The sequence below is a fragment of the Mus pahari genome, chromosome 8 (assembly GCF_900095145.1).
Source record: "Mus pahari chromosome 8, PAHARI_EIJ_v1.1, whole genome shotgun sequence".
Taxonomy (NCBI): Eukaryota; Metazoa; Chordata; class Mammalia; order Rodentia; family Muridae; genus Mus; species Mus pahari.
The window spans coordinates 56,614,206-56,632,553 of record NC_034597.1 but is presented as its reverse complement, the minus strand read 5'-3'; the positions used below and the strand labels follow the sequence as shown (position 1 = coordinate 56,632,553).

The following is an 18,348-nucleotide window of genomic DNA, read 5'->3' as shown; positions in this document are numbered from 1 at the left end:
CAGCCTGGAGGTGCCCACCCATGTGACCCCAGCCTGGAGGTGCCCACCCATGTGACCCCAGCCTGGAGGTGCCCACCCATGTGACCCCCAGCGTGGAGCGGGGCTCTCTCTACACCTACAGGAGCTGGAGTACCATCCAGGTTCTCAGGACCCCCACCCCCACCCACGCACGCATCTCCAGCTCTCCCTGCTCTGTGCCAGAAGGCCAAGCATGGGCTCTGTCCTTTCTTTTCACCAGCTCTCTGTGGGGCTGGAGCCGAGGCTGGGGACACCATGGCTACACTGGGCAGCACTTGAAAGAGACTCTACCACCCAAATGGTGAGAGTGGCTCCTACAAGCGGTTCTCAGCCTGTGAATAGTGACCCCTTTGGGGATCGAGCAACCCTTTCACAGTGGTTGCCTAAGACCATTGGAAAATACAGATATATTACAGTTCATAACAGTAGCAAAATTACAGCTATGAAATAGCAATGAAATAATTTTATGGTGGGGGGTGTCACCACACTTGAGGAACTATGTTAAAGGGTCGCAGCATCAGGAAGGTTGGGAGCCTCTGTGTAACCTTAGGGACCTGGGAGGGTGGGATAATTGCAAGAGGGAATCTGGAAGCACAGATGCATTGAGATGGGTTAGGGTCAGCTGAGGATGTCAGACAGTCCCTAACCCCACAGCAGGCTGTGGCAGGAATTCATCTCCCGGGGAGTCTAGAGGGTGAGTGGTCTCCATAAGTCTTACTGAGCAACTGTTGGCCAGGGGGCTTCTGCTTGCATGGTGCCCCCAAGGCTGGGGCAGCATCTTGAGCTCCTGTCTTGGGAAACTCTCACTTGAAGTGACCCAGCCATGTTGTTTGCATCACAGTGTGGCCCACACTGTCTCATTCTGCCGTGCATAATTGTGTGACTGGAAGGCCATCCTCAGAGCCTGTGCGGGTGGCTCTGGGGAAGAAGGGCTTTATGAGACCCGGGCTGGAAGGGATTTTCTGAGTTCTCTAAGATGAATTTGCATTCTTTGTGTAATGAGAAAAATCCTTTTTATAAAACCGAATCGCAAAGCGTTTGTTTATACAAAACCCTCTGGCTTTTTCTTCACATACATGGCCTGTAATTTTACACATTACCCTCAGCAACAACTCTAACTGGCCATAAGTGTGCGTCAACTTGTTTTCCTGATGTTCCTTAGCTGTCTGGTTACTTAACCTTTAGCTGTCTGGTTACTTAACCGAAATAAAGAAGGGGGGAAGGAGAGGGAGGGAGGGGAGGGGAGGGGAGGGGAGGGGAGGCAAAGGAGGCGAAGAGGAGAGAAAATAAGTCAGATGGGAGAGGCCTTTATTTATCTTCAAAGTGAGTTTTGGAAAAAAACAAAGCCCTTAGGAAGACGGGCACAAGCCCAGCATAGAGCAGTACGCAAGCCCCATATGGAACAGATACACTGAGATCCTGAGAAACAAGCAGGACCCACAGCCCTGGGTGAGACTACGGTGCCTGGAAGGTGCCAGTGGGGAGACAGGGAGACTGCGATGGGTCTTAGGAGTCATCCTTCCCTCTTTAGAGGTAGGGTGTGGGGATAAAGAAGGATGGAAAAGAGCAAAGCAAAACCGTGTGTTCTCTCTTTACAACTTGAGTTTGGTCTACCAGAGAAGCTTCCAGAACAGAGAGACTTGACCTCTGGGGAGGAGAAGAGGCTAAAATTGACCAGTGGCTGTTCAACTACCCAAGCAACGACCCAGGATCGATGGGGTCTTCTATCGCTCCAAGTAGTGGGGTGCCTGCCACATTTCCCCGCTCTGGCTCACTAACTTGGGTACACACACACACACACACACACACACACACACACACACACACACACAGGTGCTCAGTCACTGGTCTTCCAGCCTATGAGAGGGACAGGAGAGGGAGACGGTCCTTGGGTCTCTCAAGACTTCTCACATAGACAGCTCCCACCCAGCTATTCTGTGCCTTTCCCCCATGGTGTCCAATCTGCTAATCTCCTAACACTGGCTCTCCATCCAAGCCCTCCGCCCAGCAGGGGCCTCTAGGTGGGGCACTGGATGGCTCTGGCTCTGCTCAACTATAGGGGATCCTCCCTGATCTCAGGATGTGTGTGGTCCTTCCCCTCTGGCCTCAGTCTTAAGAAGCTACAAAGCTGGAGGCCACTGTCTCTGCAACCTGTGATAACTGTTGCTCTGCCAAAGGCAACCGTGTCTGCAGCCAGAGGTCTCCAGAACCTCTTTCATGCCACCTTCCTTCCCTCCTGATCAACTCCAGACCACTGGGACCTAGAATGTGTCCACCAGCAACCCCTCCTAGCAACCCATTCTCCCCACTGCCTGGATAGACTGAGCAACAGCCTAGGGAAAGGGGCCAGCGTGGAACAGGTCCGGATGGGAGAGGGATGACTTTGGAAATGGCCAGTTCTTCACTACTTGGAAACAAAATGTAAGCATGTTCTGCCTGCCCTGGTTTTACGTGGGGTTGTGTTTTCTCCTCTCAGAGTCCGGAGCAGGTTCTGAACTCTGAGATCCTGTTCTACCATCTTTAGACCCAGTTTGTGCTCTCAGGCACATCACAGTTGATCATCTAGAGGCATGGTGATCACGGGAGCTGCTGGTGCCTTGGAGATGCCCCTTGGGCCTCAGACTGATTACCCTCCAACCTCCCAAAACTGGGAGCACTTCCTGGGAGCACCTCCTAGGAGCACCATGAGCAAGGCAGGAAGGCAGATCAATCATTTTAGCATTCCCATTTTAAAGATAAACTAACCAAGACCAAAGAGGCAAGAATGACAATACTGGAAATAAAGAGTCAACGAGGCAGTAATTAGATGGATGGTTCAGGTGTCTCCACACACAGCACTGACTCCATCATGGGCTGCTGTATCAAAGGTATACATGTATGTCTGTCACTTTCAGTGGCCACCTTCAGGGCCGCTGTTACAGGAGCTGCACTGGGCACACCTTGGAGGGGCAGCCAGTGCACATCTGTAAGGGCATGAGCAGAGGAGAAGGTTGGAAGGGGAACCTGGGTCACATGGATGGAGCCCCAGGTCCCCTGGTGCTCAAGGAGCCTGGACTTCAGCTTTGCTAATCAGAAGGAAGCCACCCAGGGGGGTGTTATGAGTCATTCCCCACAAAGGGTGAGGTAGGGGATAAGCATTGCTTCCAGAGTCTATCTGACAGCTGCCCTGGGACACCCTCGAACCCTCTGCACCTCCAGAGTCTATCTGACAGCTGCCCTGGGACACCCTCGAACTCTCTGCACAGGTGCCGGAAGGAGGGAGCTCACGGCACGAGGGCTCCTTTTTCTATCTCTCAGTTTGGGAAGGTGGTCTACTTTGCTGACATCACCCCTGTGATGTGAAGTCCACTCTGCGGACCACTTCCCCGGGGAGGGGGAAGCGAAGAGGACACAGTGAGCATCGTGTGAGCTGATACAGGAGCGAGGACTTTTCAAAGCCACACAAGATAGGGGACAGTCAAAGACTGTAAAATTCTTTCTTCCTCAGTAGATGGGGGTCTCAGAGTCCTGAGGACTCCCCATTGCTCAAGAAGTCCCAGAAATGAAGTTGTGTGGGGGTTCCCTTCACAAAAAAAAAAAAAGCAACCTCAAAAGTGGCTTAAGACTAAGGTTTGAACCCTGGTTCTGGAAGTTTCTCTGGGAGCACCAAAAGGGCTAAACTCCTGCTGAGGCGGGGAGCTAGATCAGGTGCCTCGCTTGTGACTCTGAATCTTTTTCTGTGGGCTCTGGCCTCTCACTTGGCAGGGCTTACAGCTTCTCTTTGGATTGCCTGGTTTCTAAATCTCATTTAAACCAAATAAAGTCACTGCAAATGTGGCCCCCAAGGAAAAGTTGCTAGATAGGTCTTAAACCCGTTCTTTTCCTCTCTGTACTCAGTTCACTAGGTCCTAACTCACAGCGAGGTCTAGATGCTTCACTAATAACCTCCTGCATCACTTGTCCCACCCTGGTGTGTTTATACACACATACATGCCCACACTCAATGCATGCACATGCACCCACACACGCACCCATGCACACCACATACTGTGCACACACATTTACTCCCTGAATAGGCTCTGGAGCTGTGACATGAGACATAAGACAGCCAGAGATGTCACTAAAGCCACAGCATCCCTCTGGCATCTGGATGTGGGCTCACACACTACAGCTCTAGTAACTGAGTCCTGGGGCCCATGTGTGTCTACAGGCTCAGATCCCTGGGACCCTCCCACCTGGAGGCAGGCAACCCCAGGTCCTCGGCCTGCAGGACTTCCCAGCCCTAAGCTTCACCGGCACACTGGCACACCGCTTTCTCCATCTGCCCTTGGGACACCATTACCCCAAGCTTTTAGGTCAAAATGTCAAAACTCACCTGTATGCCCCGTGTGCTGAGAATGGGCCCTGTCCCTTCAGTTCCCAGCGATTGCCATGGTAGACAGAGAGCTGACTGCTGCCCCAGGAAGACCCAGAAAGTCCCTTGAAGCTTGTCCCCACAGCCAGCCAAATTCAGATGGAGTCATATAGAAAGAGTCTTCAGGGTCACCTAGTGATTTAGGTCAGGGCCACAGAGTCACTTCTATGAGAGGATCCGTTCAACAAAGTGGCTGAATGACGGGTCTGCACGTGGGACTCCTTGTCTTGGTGCAGCGTCAGTCAGCCTCAGAAAGCGATCCGGAGATATTCTGTGGAGTCACCCGCAGCTCTGCTAGGTACTGACTGGGTGGGAGGTGCTCCAACATCCAGTCTTTATTATTTAAAAAAAAAAAAAAAAAAAAGTTTTAAAAGCAACTTCTAGAGGGAGTCTGGACTACGCCTGCCCTCTTGTGGCCATCCCCAGACTTACATCTCTCTGCACCGCATTTCCAGCCCTTGGCTTTGGGACTCAGTGACTGTTTTAAAGGCCTTGCTCAAAATACTTTTTGGACAGCTTCTGGGAAAATGGCAGCTAGACCTGGTTTATGACACACCCAAGGAAACCAGCCTTGTAAAATTTACTGTAGCACGGAACTGGCATTTCTCAATTCATTCAGCAAAAATTTGGCATTTCCTGAAGTTGCATCCACTCCCAAAGGACTTGAACATTTCACACACTGGGGCTATTTAGAATAAAGTCTGGGGGTGAGGGTGGGGGGCTCTGAAAGAACTTCCCGAAGTCAAGATCAACACAATTCAGTAACAATGCCAGTGTCTGTGGAGCCCAAGACTGCACAAGGCATGAGAGAATGGGCCTGGGAGAAGCCAGCTGGTTGGAAGACTGACAGGACCTCAAAGAACTGGAAACCACGACACAAACAATTACCTTGTTAAAAAAGGAGATACACTGGGTGGAAGATAGCTGAGTCCACAGGGCCCTGACCTCTCAAGCAGGACCCGAGCTGGAACCCCAGCCTCCACATACTGTGACCCCACTGCTGGGGGGCTGTGGACAAGATGATTGCTGGGCTCACTGGCTAGACAGTTAGCTTGCTTGGTGAGTTCCAGACCAGCAAGGGAACCTGTATATAAACTCTCAATATAGAATCACATTAGTACTTGACTTCAGTCCCCTCCCCTTGTATACATGTACACATATGTACACACATACAGATACACACAATAAAATTAAACACAAATTGAAAGGATTTAAAAGAAATCCAAGCAGGTGTTAAAGAAGCAGTGAATTCAGATAAGAACAGTGGGAAGAGAAAGGCTATCAGAGAGACATGCCCTCCCTTCCCCAAGAACCCAGTGTGAGCCATGACTGGATAGATCAGATGATGGGTCTGGACCGCAGTGTGCAGAAGCTAACATTCATAAATAAGTTCCTGTTTGTTGGCTAAACACGAGAACCGGGTTTCAAGGTCGGGTTTCTAACAGGAGGAGAGTCTGCCAAACTCAACTCTGCCCACAGTGCGGCTGCCAACCCTCAGCTGGCTACTCAGAAAAGTTTTAGTCATCTTCAGTGACCACCCTTCTAACTGTCCCCAGGGGCAGCTTCTGCAGGACACTGCTTTACAGGAGGAAAAAAAAGCAGCACTTTATGATATTGTTATATACTATATATGTAGATAATGCATGCACTATTTCAAATACTTTTCAAATACCTATATAGTTGTTTCTTGATATCCTCCTGCGGTTGGTTTCAGGACCCTTTCATGGACGCCAAAACCTCAGGCATTTAGATGCGCAGTATAAAACATCATGGTGTTTGCATGAAGGCCCTGCACATCATCCAGTCTACTCTAAAGAATCTCCAGGTTTTGTAGTCTATCCAACACAATATAAATGTTATTGTGAACAGCCATCATAACATATAGTTTCGAGAATTAGGATATGGATACATTTTAATATTCAGTACAAACCCTGATTACTTAAAAATAAATAGTTCTGATCTGTAGTCAGCTTCAGTCTGCAGATCTGTACGCTGTTAATACAGGGAGGGATGTTATGGACATCATAACAGCCATGTGAGGTAGGTGCGGCTCCCGAAACCATTTACACAAAGATCAAGTGATCCGTCTTGGATCACTCTGGCCTGTGAACCGCAGAGCTGCAGTTCAGCCCTAGGCGTTGCCGTGAGTCTAGGCCTGTAACCACCCCCTTTATTACTCCTTACAAAAATATTGCTTCTGTCACTCAACAAGTCACCAACCTCCCTGGGAATGGAATCTCCCGTCTAGCTAGGTGTGTGCTCAGAATATGACACTCACAGACCTTCATTACACACACATATGCATCAACAAGGAATGCAATGTGTTAATTCTGTGGTTGAAGCTCACGTCCCAGAAACTGAATCTCCAGGGCAGCAGTGCAGGGAGGCAGGGCCTATTGGGAATGGCAGGAGCCAACCACACTGTAAATAGCTTCTTCTTGTCTGTCTGTTACCATGGCAAGACTTGACCTTCATGGCAAGACTCTCTCTTGACTCCTGCCATGCGATCACACTGTCAGGACACAACGGAAGCTGGCGTTTTTATCTTGGACTTTCAGGTCTCAAATGGAGAAGAAATGAATCCCTGTCTGTTCTAGATTTCTGTTCACAGGCATTCTGTTTTACATCACAAGTTAAGACCGTCGCTAAGACCTGGGGTGTCCTATGCATTCTTCTCCTTTGTCGCTCCTGGCACCACAATACCTTATGACAACCAGGGAGGAAAGGTTTCCTTTGCTTCGTGACTTCACCCTGGCAGAGAAGGTGTGGTGGATGCAAGAGCGGGTGGTGGAGGCTGTCCGCAGCATGGCAGACAGGAAGCAGTACCAAGGCAGGAAAGAGAGGCTGGGGCATAACTTTCACCAGTCAGACTCCACTGTCGAGAGCTTTGGGGGCCCGCTTGGCAGGAATCTGACATTGGCCAAGGACAAGGAAATGGGCTTCAGGCAGGAATCTGACTTTGGGCCATGACAAGGAAGTAAGCTCAGGCAGGAATCTAATTTTAGGCTAGAACAGGGAAGTAGGCTTCAGGCAATAATCTGATCTTGGGCTGGGACAGGGAAGTGGGCTCAGATGTCTTGGTCCTCCTGCTGAGCCCTTAGAAACAAAGATAATGGGAGCAATCGCAGCAGGGCGTTGTTTATTGCCTTGCTTGTTCCTTGAATGTTTGTGTTTATTGTACTGCTTGAACTTATTCCTTGCATGTAATTAAAATGATATAAAAGCAGTTTGGGAAAAAAATAAACCTGCCTCAGCCTGAGAACTGGCTGGGGTCCTGATACAATGTTGCCTAATTGTCTTTTTCCTTTTTAATCCTCACTCCTGCGCTGGAGAACCTGTTGACTGAGCTGGCTTGGTCACTCCACCTTCTAAAGACTCCACAGCACCCCAAAATAGCACCAGTGGCTAAGGACCAAGCATTCAAACCATGAAGCCTGCAATGGGAATTTCAGATTCAGACTGTAATACCAACCGTGCCTAAAATGAACACTATCTCTTTTTATTCACAGACCTAGAGAAAGAAGACAGCTGTGGACAAGGGGGAGGGAGGTGAAATCTAAGCACAGCCCAAGTGGTTTGAATGAGAAATGTCCCTCATCGTCACTGGCATTTGAATACCTGATCCCCACTTGGTGGCACTGTTTGGGTGGGTTTCGGTGTGTCCTTGCTAGAGGAAGTGCATCACTGGGGGTAGGCTTTGAAAGTAAAAGCCTAACCTACTTAGTCTCTCTCTCTCTCTCTCTCTCTCTCTCTCTCTCTCTCTCTCTCTCTCTCTTCCTCCCTCCCTCTCTTCCTCTCCCTCCCTCCTGCCCTCTCTCTCCCTCTTCCTCTCTTCTTCTGTCTCCCCACCCTGCCCCCGCCCTTCCTGCCTCCTTCCCTCCTTCCTGCTTTGGATTCAAGATGTGAGCCCTCAGCTTCTTCTCCAGTGTCAGAACATCCCTACCATTATGGACTCTGACCCCGGGGAACTGTAAGCCAAACAAACTCTTCCTTCCATAAGCTGCCTTGTTCACGGGGTTTGATCACAGCAGCAGAGAAGTGACAAGAGACTGGTCAAGCCCCTCCTGCACCATCTGTGTGTAAGACACTGATTTAGACAGGGGCTAGTTTTCTGCATGAAGCCCACAGTTGGGCATAGGACTGTCAAACTGTAAGATTGCTGGAGGAGTCTGTGTAGCATCTTAAAGCCAGTGGCTATGGGTCAGGACACTTCCCCCTTCCCCTCTTTTGTTTCTGGTTCATTTGACTTGTCTCAGGATAAGATTTCTCTGTTGCTTTTTACCCTTTCTTCTTGATGAATAGTGTAACATTATATACGTGGACCCACAATTTGATTATTTAATTTTTCATGTGTCTGGGTGTGTCCAGAATGCATATATGTGCACCCATGCATGCAGGAACCCACAGAGATCAAAAGAGCCATTGGACCCCCTGGAACTGGAATTACAGATGGTTGTGAGCCACCATGTGGGTGCTAGGAACTGAACCCGGATTCTCCGAGAGAGCAGCCAGTGATCTTAACAGCTGAACTGTCTCTCTGGCCCCTGTTTATCCCTCCTTTACAGGCATTTCACTTGTTTATTATCTCTGTTGTGTGTAGTGGCTTGTGTTCTCATGCTGATTGTGTTACCCAAAAACCTGTTTGCAGTGTCCTGCATGTAGGACTGAAGGAAGCCTGTGCCCACTGGTTTTTGACTGGTCAATAAAGTTACCGGGGGCCAATCGCTGGGCAGGGAGACAGAGGCAGGACTTTTAGGATTCCCTGGAAGACACTGAGGAAGGAGGAAGAGGAGATGCCCCTAAGACAAGGGTGTAGGAGACTGACCACAGTGGAAAGGTGCAGGAGAGAGAGACAGCAGACATGTATAGGTGTAGGGGAAAAGCGGCCCCAGGAGGGCTGCCCAGCAAGGTCCGGGGCAGCAAGGATAAAATATAGATTTAGAAAGTATGGTCTCAGGAATATCGGAGGGGAGTGTGTGTTAGCCACATGGAGTTAGGGAGTGGTCCAACCATTAAGCTGTTTAAGATATTTAAAATAGAAGACTGTGTATGTGTGTCTTTCTTTTGGGAATCCAGAACATTTGGGACGATAGTGAGAAACACATATGCACACCCACCATGAAGTATAGAGCAGATTAATAAATTACAGCAAGAACTTTGAATGAGAAGCCCCAGGCTCTGGATAATACAGAGCAGTAGCTGAGAAAATCGGCTTTCTTTTTCAGTGGGCAAGAAGTACCTCAGGCTGCTCCAGTCACTTTTTTTTTTTTTTTTTTTTTTTTTTTGTCACCTAAGCTCAAAACAGTCCAGGGCTTGTGAGATGGCTCAACAAGCAAAAGTGCTTGCTGCCAAGCCTGGTGACTCGGGTTTGATCCCTGGAACCCACATGGTGGGAATCGACTCTGGCGATTTGTTTTACTTCCACATGCACACTGTGATGCACGCGTAAGTGCACACACATGCAAAATAAAACTTGGTGGACATTAAAATAAAACAATAGTAAAATTCTGCCACAAACCAATATTTTCCCATTCAAACCACGGGCTTCGGGTAGCTGGTCATCTGCATCCCATGACCCATCACCACCACCATCACTATGAGGTAGCAGGACACAAGGTGGAAGGTTAATTAGGCTTTGCCCATAGCTAAGTCTGTGACACTAAGGAAAGTGGATTCTGGGTGTTTAATGTGAAGGCAAAATGTTTTTGCATAATTGAGAATCTCCATGGTAACCTCATCAGGTCTGTGTTCCTGGTGATGAGCCAGGACGGACCATGAAGCAGCGATTGAGGGCTTCCTGTGTTCTTGGGATTACCTCTGTCTTGTGTGTGTCTGATTCCAGCACACAGCCCAGAAACCGGCCCAGAGGAAGTAGAAAGTCAACACTTGCTGGACTTCACAAGCAGCGCCCCTCAGAAGGGCCCTGTGAAGAAAGGAGTGGGTCTCCAGCCAGGCAGCCTCTCCAGCTCTGTGGTTGTGAGTAAAGTCATGAAACTTCTTTGAACCCAGCTTTCCTAGTCTGTGAAACCAAGTTCCTAGTTTTGGCTTTCCTGTATCAAGGGTATTTAGGAGAGAGAGAGAGAGAGAGAGAGAGGCTCTTTTAAAAACATGCTCAGGATTCCCAAGGCTCAGCCATAGCTATTACTTCTCAAAGCTGACAGCTCTTGACAAATGAGATAGTAATCGTCATGGGGGTCTCCACAGTGTCCAGCTGCTGACAGCTGGTGCTGACTCCAAGTCAGGCAAACAAGGGCTTCTGACTTGTGGCGCTCTCAGTTCTTTACCTGTCATGAAATCTACCCAACCACCTGCTTTGTTCATCCCCTAGAAGGTGTGTGGATGATGGATTGCAGGAGACAGCCCCTGTTTCCCAACACTGGCCCAGGTCACAGGCAGGGAGCATCCACCCTGGACAACCTCCGGGGACCTATGTGGAGCTCCTTGTATTGTCAAACTCGGAGATGCAGGGGGACTTTCTAAGGAGCATATCTCAGAATAAAGAGGATTTAAATTTTGCTTGAGAGTTAGATAATGAAATGATCGTAATGCGAGCGATTTGTAGTTTGTAGCCAAACATTCAATCACAAAAAAACTAGTCAAAGCAGAGTGAGATGACACTGGGCCAAACCCTTAAGAAGAGAATAATGGGATAAATGTAAAACAGACACCAGTGCTGGGATGATGTTCCTTCCCATGGACAGGATGTGGGATACCAGGCTTCCCAGAGCACATTTTTCAAAAGGTCTTACTTTACATGATTCTGAGTTAATGTAAGTCATTATGAGTTAAAGATGGGCAGAAGCATGGGGGGGGGGTGGTGGCAGGCATCACAGAGCCCCTGAACTGACAAATGCAGACGTTTACTTCTAGATTTATCTGCTAGGAACTGGAACCAGGAAGCTGAAAGGTGCAGAAGTGGGCAAGAAAGAAGCAGATTCCACTCTGAGGAGAAGTCACGCCGAGGAGGTTTTCGCTTGCAAATCTGTGCAGAGCCGTCATGGGAAGAAGGTTCTGTGTTATCCAAGAAGAGATGCAGAGTTTTCTCTGCATGCAAAGGACCTGTGTATTGGTTGCTTTTCTGTTGTTCTGATAAAATACCATAACGAAAAGCAACGTAAGGATGGGTTCATTTTAGCTTAGGGTTCCAGGGGGAGGGCCCACAATGTCGAGAAGGGCTGATCACAGTCCATCCACTCACAGGAAGGAGAAAGAAATAAGGTTACAATACCCCAAAGCCTACCCCAAGTGATGGACTCCCTCCAACAAGGCTGTGTCCTAAGGGTTCCATAATCCCCCCCCCCTCCAAGCAGGCCATCAGCCTGAGTCTATAAGGGGCATTTCTTGTTTCAACCATAACTTCCTGTTTCAGCACTGAGCCATCTAGAACTGGCTGTCAGGACTGAAAAGTCCCACCATGGGCTTTGTACAATCACAGCCTGGGACTCTGTTCCCGACAGAGTTACCACACCAGGGGTCTCTTACATCGTGTGACTTGTTGGGCCCAGTGACCTCTGATGCTGCTCCCATGTCAGAAAGAAACTTGTCAGAAACCCCCATTGTGCTGAGAAGTCACTCACAAATGAAGAACAGGACATGTGGCGTCCTGTAGATGTGATGAGCCTAATAGTGAAGACATTTCAACAAGCACCATGTCAGGAACAGAAGAAACGAGAAAAATGACAAAGATGGAAAAAGAATGGCAGAAACAAAGGAAGCTGCACAGATAAATAGGAAATAGATAAATTTTTAAAACTGAAGGAGCTGGGCATGGTGGTGCACACCTGTATTCCCAGCACTTGGAAGGCAGATCTCTGAGTTCAAGGCCAGTCTGGCCTACAGAGCCAGTTTCAGGACTACCAGGGCTATACAGAGAAACCCTGTCTTGAAAAACAAACAAACTATTTTAAAGAAGAAAGGGAAAGAAAGCGTGATGAATTATTGTCTTTCTCTTCTTTTCTGAAGCATAAGTTAGAGTTGGCACAAAATGGAAATTTTATTTTTTTATTTAGATTGTATATTTATCAAAGGAAGGCATGCAGACATTCTACTATTTAAAAAAATAGTTCTTTAAGGCTTACATAATAAGCAAGAGTTCCCTAAACTCTCAACTCTTACACCAAAAACCTATTTCCCATTGGCATTTATTCCAACCCCTTAACTGTTACTTTTTCTATTTATCTCCTGTATTTCTAAAGAACAACAACAACGAAAGCCTCAGACTGGGTTGTGGCCTGAGTCTTTTGGCTTCTCTACATTCACAGACATTGTTTTCAAATAAATCAGTGGAGAGGCTGGAGAGATGGCTCGGTAGTTAAGAGCATCCGCTGCTCTTGCCGAGGACCTGGGCTCTGACACTATCTAGTACCCACACGGTGGCTCACAACTGTCTACCACCCTATGCTCAGGGAATCCGTGCCCAAGGGTTCCAACGCCCTGGCTTCTGGCTTCTGCAGGTACCAGGCACACAAATGGTTCTGCATCTACACACATGCTGGCTGATTAGTTACTCTGCTACGGAGGTGGATGTGACTCTATAAAAGAATGCGTTTGACTGGGTTTACAGTTTCAGAGCATTAGAGTCCATGATGATGGAGCAAAGGCATGGTAGCAGGAACAACTGGGAGTTCACATCTCAGTCTGCAAGCGGAGGACAGAGAGACATTGGGAATGGTGGCTGTCTTCTAAAACCTCAAAGCCGGTCACGGTGGACGTACTTTAACAAGTCCATACCTCCGAATCTTTCCAAACAGTTCTACCATCTGGGGATCAAACATTCAATATATTAGCCTATGGGGGCTATTCTTAATTAAGTCCACCACAAATGTAAAATACACATTAAAATAAATAAATAGAAATACAAAATCTATCAGTAGAATGTTTAAAGAGACAAGAATCCTGAAGAGAGCCGGGCAGTGGTGGCACACGCCTTTAATCCCAGCACTTGGGAGGCAGAGGCAGGCAGATTTCTGAGTTCAAGGCAAGCCTGGTCTACAGAGTGAGTTCCAGGACAGAGAAACCCTGTCTCTCTTAGTTCTGGAAAGAGAGGGCATGTGACCTACAGGAGAGTCTTTGCATGGATTCTTCTCTGGGGAGTCATCTCCCAGCTACATCTCCTAAAGCTGGGCACAGAACCAGCTCCACTGTATGACTGGTCTCCAAGCTGGTGGCAACATCCCAGCCGGCTATGGGTACATTGCAGAGTTGAAACCCAAGCGTCTGGGGCTGACATTCCAAGCCTACACTGATGGCCCTGCTGGGTCCTACAGACTTCCAGAGCCAGCATTCCAAGTCTCAGGTCAACACAGGCAATCACACAGTCTTGTGTTACTGTAAGAACCTGACCTTTGCTCAAAGACCACAGAGTGACTTCTAAGCTCTCCTTTCAGCCTTCCAGCCTTTATGCCCAGTCCTTTATGATGAAGAGGGGACAGCGCTGTCCAGGGACTCGGGTAGGGCTGAGATGAGCAAGATGCTGCAGGTCACTGGCCCTTCAAGGACACACCAGTTCTCTCTCGGTGGGAGCTCACGAGTGGAAGATAAAACAGGGCTAGGAAAGGTCTGGCAGGCAGCTCTGGACTGCTCAGCAGTCAGAGTCCACAGTGGTGCTGCACTTTCAGGGAACTGCTGGCCCCAGAATGGTGCAGTGCCTCTCTCTGTTCTTTCCTCCCTGTTTTTTTTTTTTTTTTTCATCCAGTCCCACGTTCTTTCCCAAAGAAAGTTTCTTGCCTTCAGCACATTGCAATTGGTCTCTTTTGTTGTTGTTGTAATTATAGTTGTAGTCATAGTCATAGTTGTGATCAAATACCTAGCAAGGAGTTTCTTTTGACTCAAGTTTGTAAGGTATAGCCCACAAAAGTGGGGAGTCATGGTGGCAGGAAAGGAGGCAGCTGGTCGCCGTACCCACAGTCAGAAAGCAGAGATCCATGCTGATGCCCAGATCCCTTCTCTCCTTTGCTCCCTTCAGATCCCCAGCCCATGGCATGGTGCCACCACATTTATGATGGCTCTTCTTCCTTCCGTTAACTCACTCCAGAGACTCCTTCAAGGACACAGGCTTTCTCCGGCATGACTCTAGGTTCTGTCAAACTGACAATCAACATCACCATCACGCTACCCAAAGACCCAGAGCGGGGACCTCAGACCAGCAGCCAGGCTGCATCTCCCCGTCCTCTCAGACCTGCTGAGGTAGAACCTGCCCTCAAGCAAGACTCTCTGACAAAAAAGGACTGGGGAACGGTTGATACATTCGTGATTTTCTCTTCTCTGTGACCAAGTGACTGATAAGAAGCAATGAAGGGAGAAGATGTTTATTTTGGCTCATGGTTTGAGAGGATACAGTTCATCATATTGAGAGGGCGTGGTGGCAGATGACTATGGTGACCAGAGCTGGTGGCAGCTGCCTACCCACATCTCAACAGAACAAGAAGCTGAGAAAGGTCAGCCAGAGGTAGGGTCAGGCAATCATCCCTGAGGCCCTGCCCCCCAATAACTTATCTCCCCCAAATAGACCCAGCATCTCAAAGGTTCCATAACCTCCTCCAAACCAAACACCCCAGACTCCCCCAAACACCAAAAGGTGTTCAATCACATGTGCATGTCAGGGACATTGTACATCCAAACCATAACAGTGGATATCTTCACCATGCCCAAGAGTGAGTGATAAAGAATCCCTGTGTCCTTTTGTGTCTAAAATAACTCAAGTTTCCCACAGTGTAGAAAGGCTTAATGACTCTTTATGGAGGGAGGGAGGGAAGGAGGGAGGGAGGGAGAAGAGAGAGAGAGAGAGAGAGAGAGAGAGAGAGAGAGAGAGAGAGAGAGAGAGATTCACTCTCCAAAGCAAGAGCTCACCATTCCAGGTAGAGGGGTGGTGAGTGGGTGGTAGGAGGTATGACAGTCAAGTTGTTGTTCTCTCTCTCTCTCTCTCTCTCTCTCTCTCTCTCTCTCTCTTCTTTTTAATTTTATTTATGTATGTATGAGTGTTCTGTGTGTGTATATGGTACATGCCAGAAGAGGGCATCAGATCCTATTACGGATGATTGTGAACCACCATATGGTTGCTGGGACTTGAACTCAGGACCTCTGGAAGGACAGACAATACTCTTTCTTAACCACAGAGCTATCTCTTCAGCCCGTTGTTCTCTCTCTTACCAGTGCAGTCTTATTTTTGACTCTTGACTAATCACAACCTCTTCCTTCACCTCTTGACCCTGAGAGCATGACTATTGTAGAGAGGAGAGACCCGAGAGGCTTCATCTATGTACTCACCAGTGCTGAGGACAAAGGTTTGCCTCCGCATCCCATCTCCAGGGGCGTGGCTTTGCAGGAAGAGGACACAGCTCAGTTGTTCCCCATAGGCACTCATTCCCTGCCCTTCATAGATGTGATTTGGGCATACAGACATAACCCCTATTTCCTAAAAAAAAAAAAGCAGTGTTTTCTCTAGCTTACTTCTGCCCAGCTTACAGAGCCATCTCCCGGTCTCCTCTAAAATTGAGATGCTTTCTGGACCCCAGTCTTGTACCCTGGCTCTGTTAGCCAGTCACCCTTTACCAGAGGAGGTTTTAGACTAAGAAATATGATATTAACCCTTTTAAGCCAGGCACCCATATCCTGACTCCTCTGTCCCTATTTTAAAATCTTCTTGATCCTCTTGATTTTTAAAACTTTCTTTCTTTTGTCAAATCAGTCTGAAATTCTTAGGTTTATGTCTATAGTTTCTTGACAGGACTTGAAACTCATCCCACATCTTCCTGTCTGTTCCACTCTGCTAGAGGATACAACCGTGTGGCTGATAGCTGCTTGTTGCATTTTTTAGGTAGATAACAACCCCCAATGCCACTGCCCAGCTACAATTTTTCGGCTAGAGTCACCCTTTGCTTCTGATACCATGAGGTCATTTTAATCGAGTAGAACTAAGGTTTGGAGAAGAAAGAGATAAACCTAAGATTATTCCACAAGTTTTCCTTGGCCTGTGGATTATTGAGAAGTATATTATTTAGCTTCTAAAACATTTGGAGATTTTGCAGATTTCTGTTATTGATTTCTAATTTTTTACTGGGGTGCAAGAGTATATTCTACATGCCTCCCACTCTTTAAATTTCCTGAGATTTATATTATCACTCCATTGATGGTATGTATGTATTAACAATGATTCATGTCTATTAGAAGAGGATGTGCACACCTTGATGTGGAACACGATGTTTTATGTCTTTTTGTTGTTGTTGTTGTTGTTTGTTTGTTTGTTTGTTTTGGTTTTTCAAGACAGGTTTTCTCTGTGTCGCCCTGGCTGTCCTGGAACTCACTTTGTAGACCAGGTTGGCCTCGAACTCAGAAATCCGCCTGCCTCTGCCTCCCAAGTGCTGGGATTAAAGGTGTGCGCCACCACCGCCTGGCGATGTTTTGTTTTACTTCAGCATAGCTGAGTGACAGGTTGGTCAAGCCTCCCATGTTCTCGCTGTGTTTCTCCACTTGTTCTGCCAGTTATCAAGAGGGGGTGTTGAGATTTCCAACTATAACTGTGGGTTTGGCCATTTCGCCTTTTAGTTCTAGCAAGTTTTGCTTTCTGTATTTTGAAGATTTATTAGCCACGTAACTGAGATATTTATGTCCTCTTGACAGGTTACCCATTTCATCACTCTGCAATAAACCTTTTTATGTCTAATAATATTCTTCTCCTTAAATTCACTGGTTTGATTTAATAACAACCTTAATAGTAACCAGGGCAGTAACCCCAAACTCCATCCAAGACAGTGACCACAAGCTAACCTTAGATTTTACTCCTATGTACTTGTAATAAAAAAACTTGATATTTTAACTTTTAACTTATTTACATCTTAACATTGAAGTGGATTTCTTGTAGACAACATTTTAAAAATTTACCTAACAGTCTCTGCTGCTAAATAAATGTTTTATGCCATTTACATTTAATGTTATTACCTATATAATTAGGTTTAAATTCTACTATTTGGTTACTTTGTTTTTCCTTGTGACATTTGTTCTTTTTCTCTATCTCCACACATTTGCTGTGTTATTTGAACATCATATAATTTCTGTTTACTTCTTTTAATAGCTTACTAGATATTTTACTCTTTTATTTTCCTCATGCTTGCCTTAGGATTTATATACTATATATATAGTATATAGAGACTATATAGTAGATTTAAAGGCAGAGTATGATAAGTTAGAGACTATATAGTAGATAACTTATCATACTCTGCCTTTAAATAATATTATATAATTGTATTATGTTACTATATATAATATAAACTGACTATGCTTGCCACATGCAGAAGTAAAATCAAAGGATCAAAGGGGAATCATTTGACCTTTTTTTCAGACTAACATTTTCATCAATGGTGTACAAGAAAAAGATGGTAGACATGCCTATACTTTACTAGCAACTTAGCAACTAAGGCAGTGGCCACAAGCTATACTTAAGATGTTGACCCCAAATTACATTCATCTAATTATCTCTTTCACTAACATAAACTTACAATCTTAAAAAAATGTTTCAAAAAGTTTCTTAATATAATGGAATGACTTGTTAATTCTGTAAATCATTGACCTGTAAGCAGGGGTCTTTTTATTTCTCTGAGTAGCAAAATGCACCACAGGTGAAGCACTTCCGCTTCTTCAGAGAAAAGCACTCCTGGGACTGAATGTCAAACTGAACCTGATGTTGGTTTTATGAAGTCCATAATAAAGTCCAATCAATAAATTGATTGACTATAAGTGATTATAGAGTGGATGCTCTCTTGAAAATGAACCTTTTACCTCAAACAGTTATCAGTATCTGTGGTTGATGAGGAGATGAGCTTTAGGGGAGAACAAAAACTGGATTGAATTGTTGTCCACAGCTTCTAATTACTTCAGGCCTTTCCTGATGACACTGCTGAAGGTATTAAGAAATCTGAGTTTGTGGTATGTGTGATGAGAGG

At 46.7% G+C, this 18,348-nt stretch overlaps 1 protein-coding gene across 2 annotated transcripts in view; it reads right to left on the bottom strand.

Moving 5' to 3' along the window:
* The window catches only part of Scara5 (scavenger receptor class A member 5), a 98,283-nt gene extending 93,565 nt beyond the window's left edge, over positions 1-4,718 (bottom strand). For both annotated transcript variants that reach the window (XM_021203456.1, XM_021203458.1), the window contains exon 1: positions 4,373-4,718. The gene's annotated coding sequence lies outside the window, so the exon portion shown is untranslated. The remainder of the gene's footprint in view (positions 1-4,372) is intronic.
* Between the last annotated feature and the right edge of the window lie 13,630 nt (positions 4,719-18,348).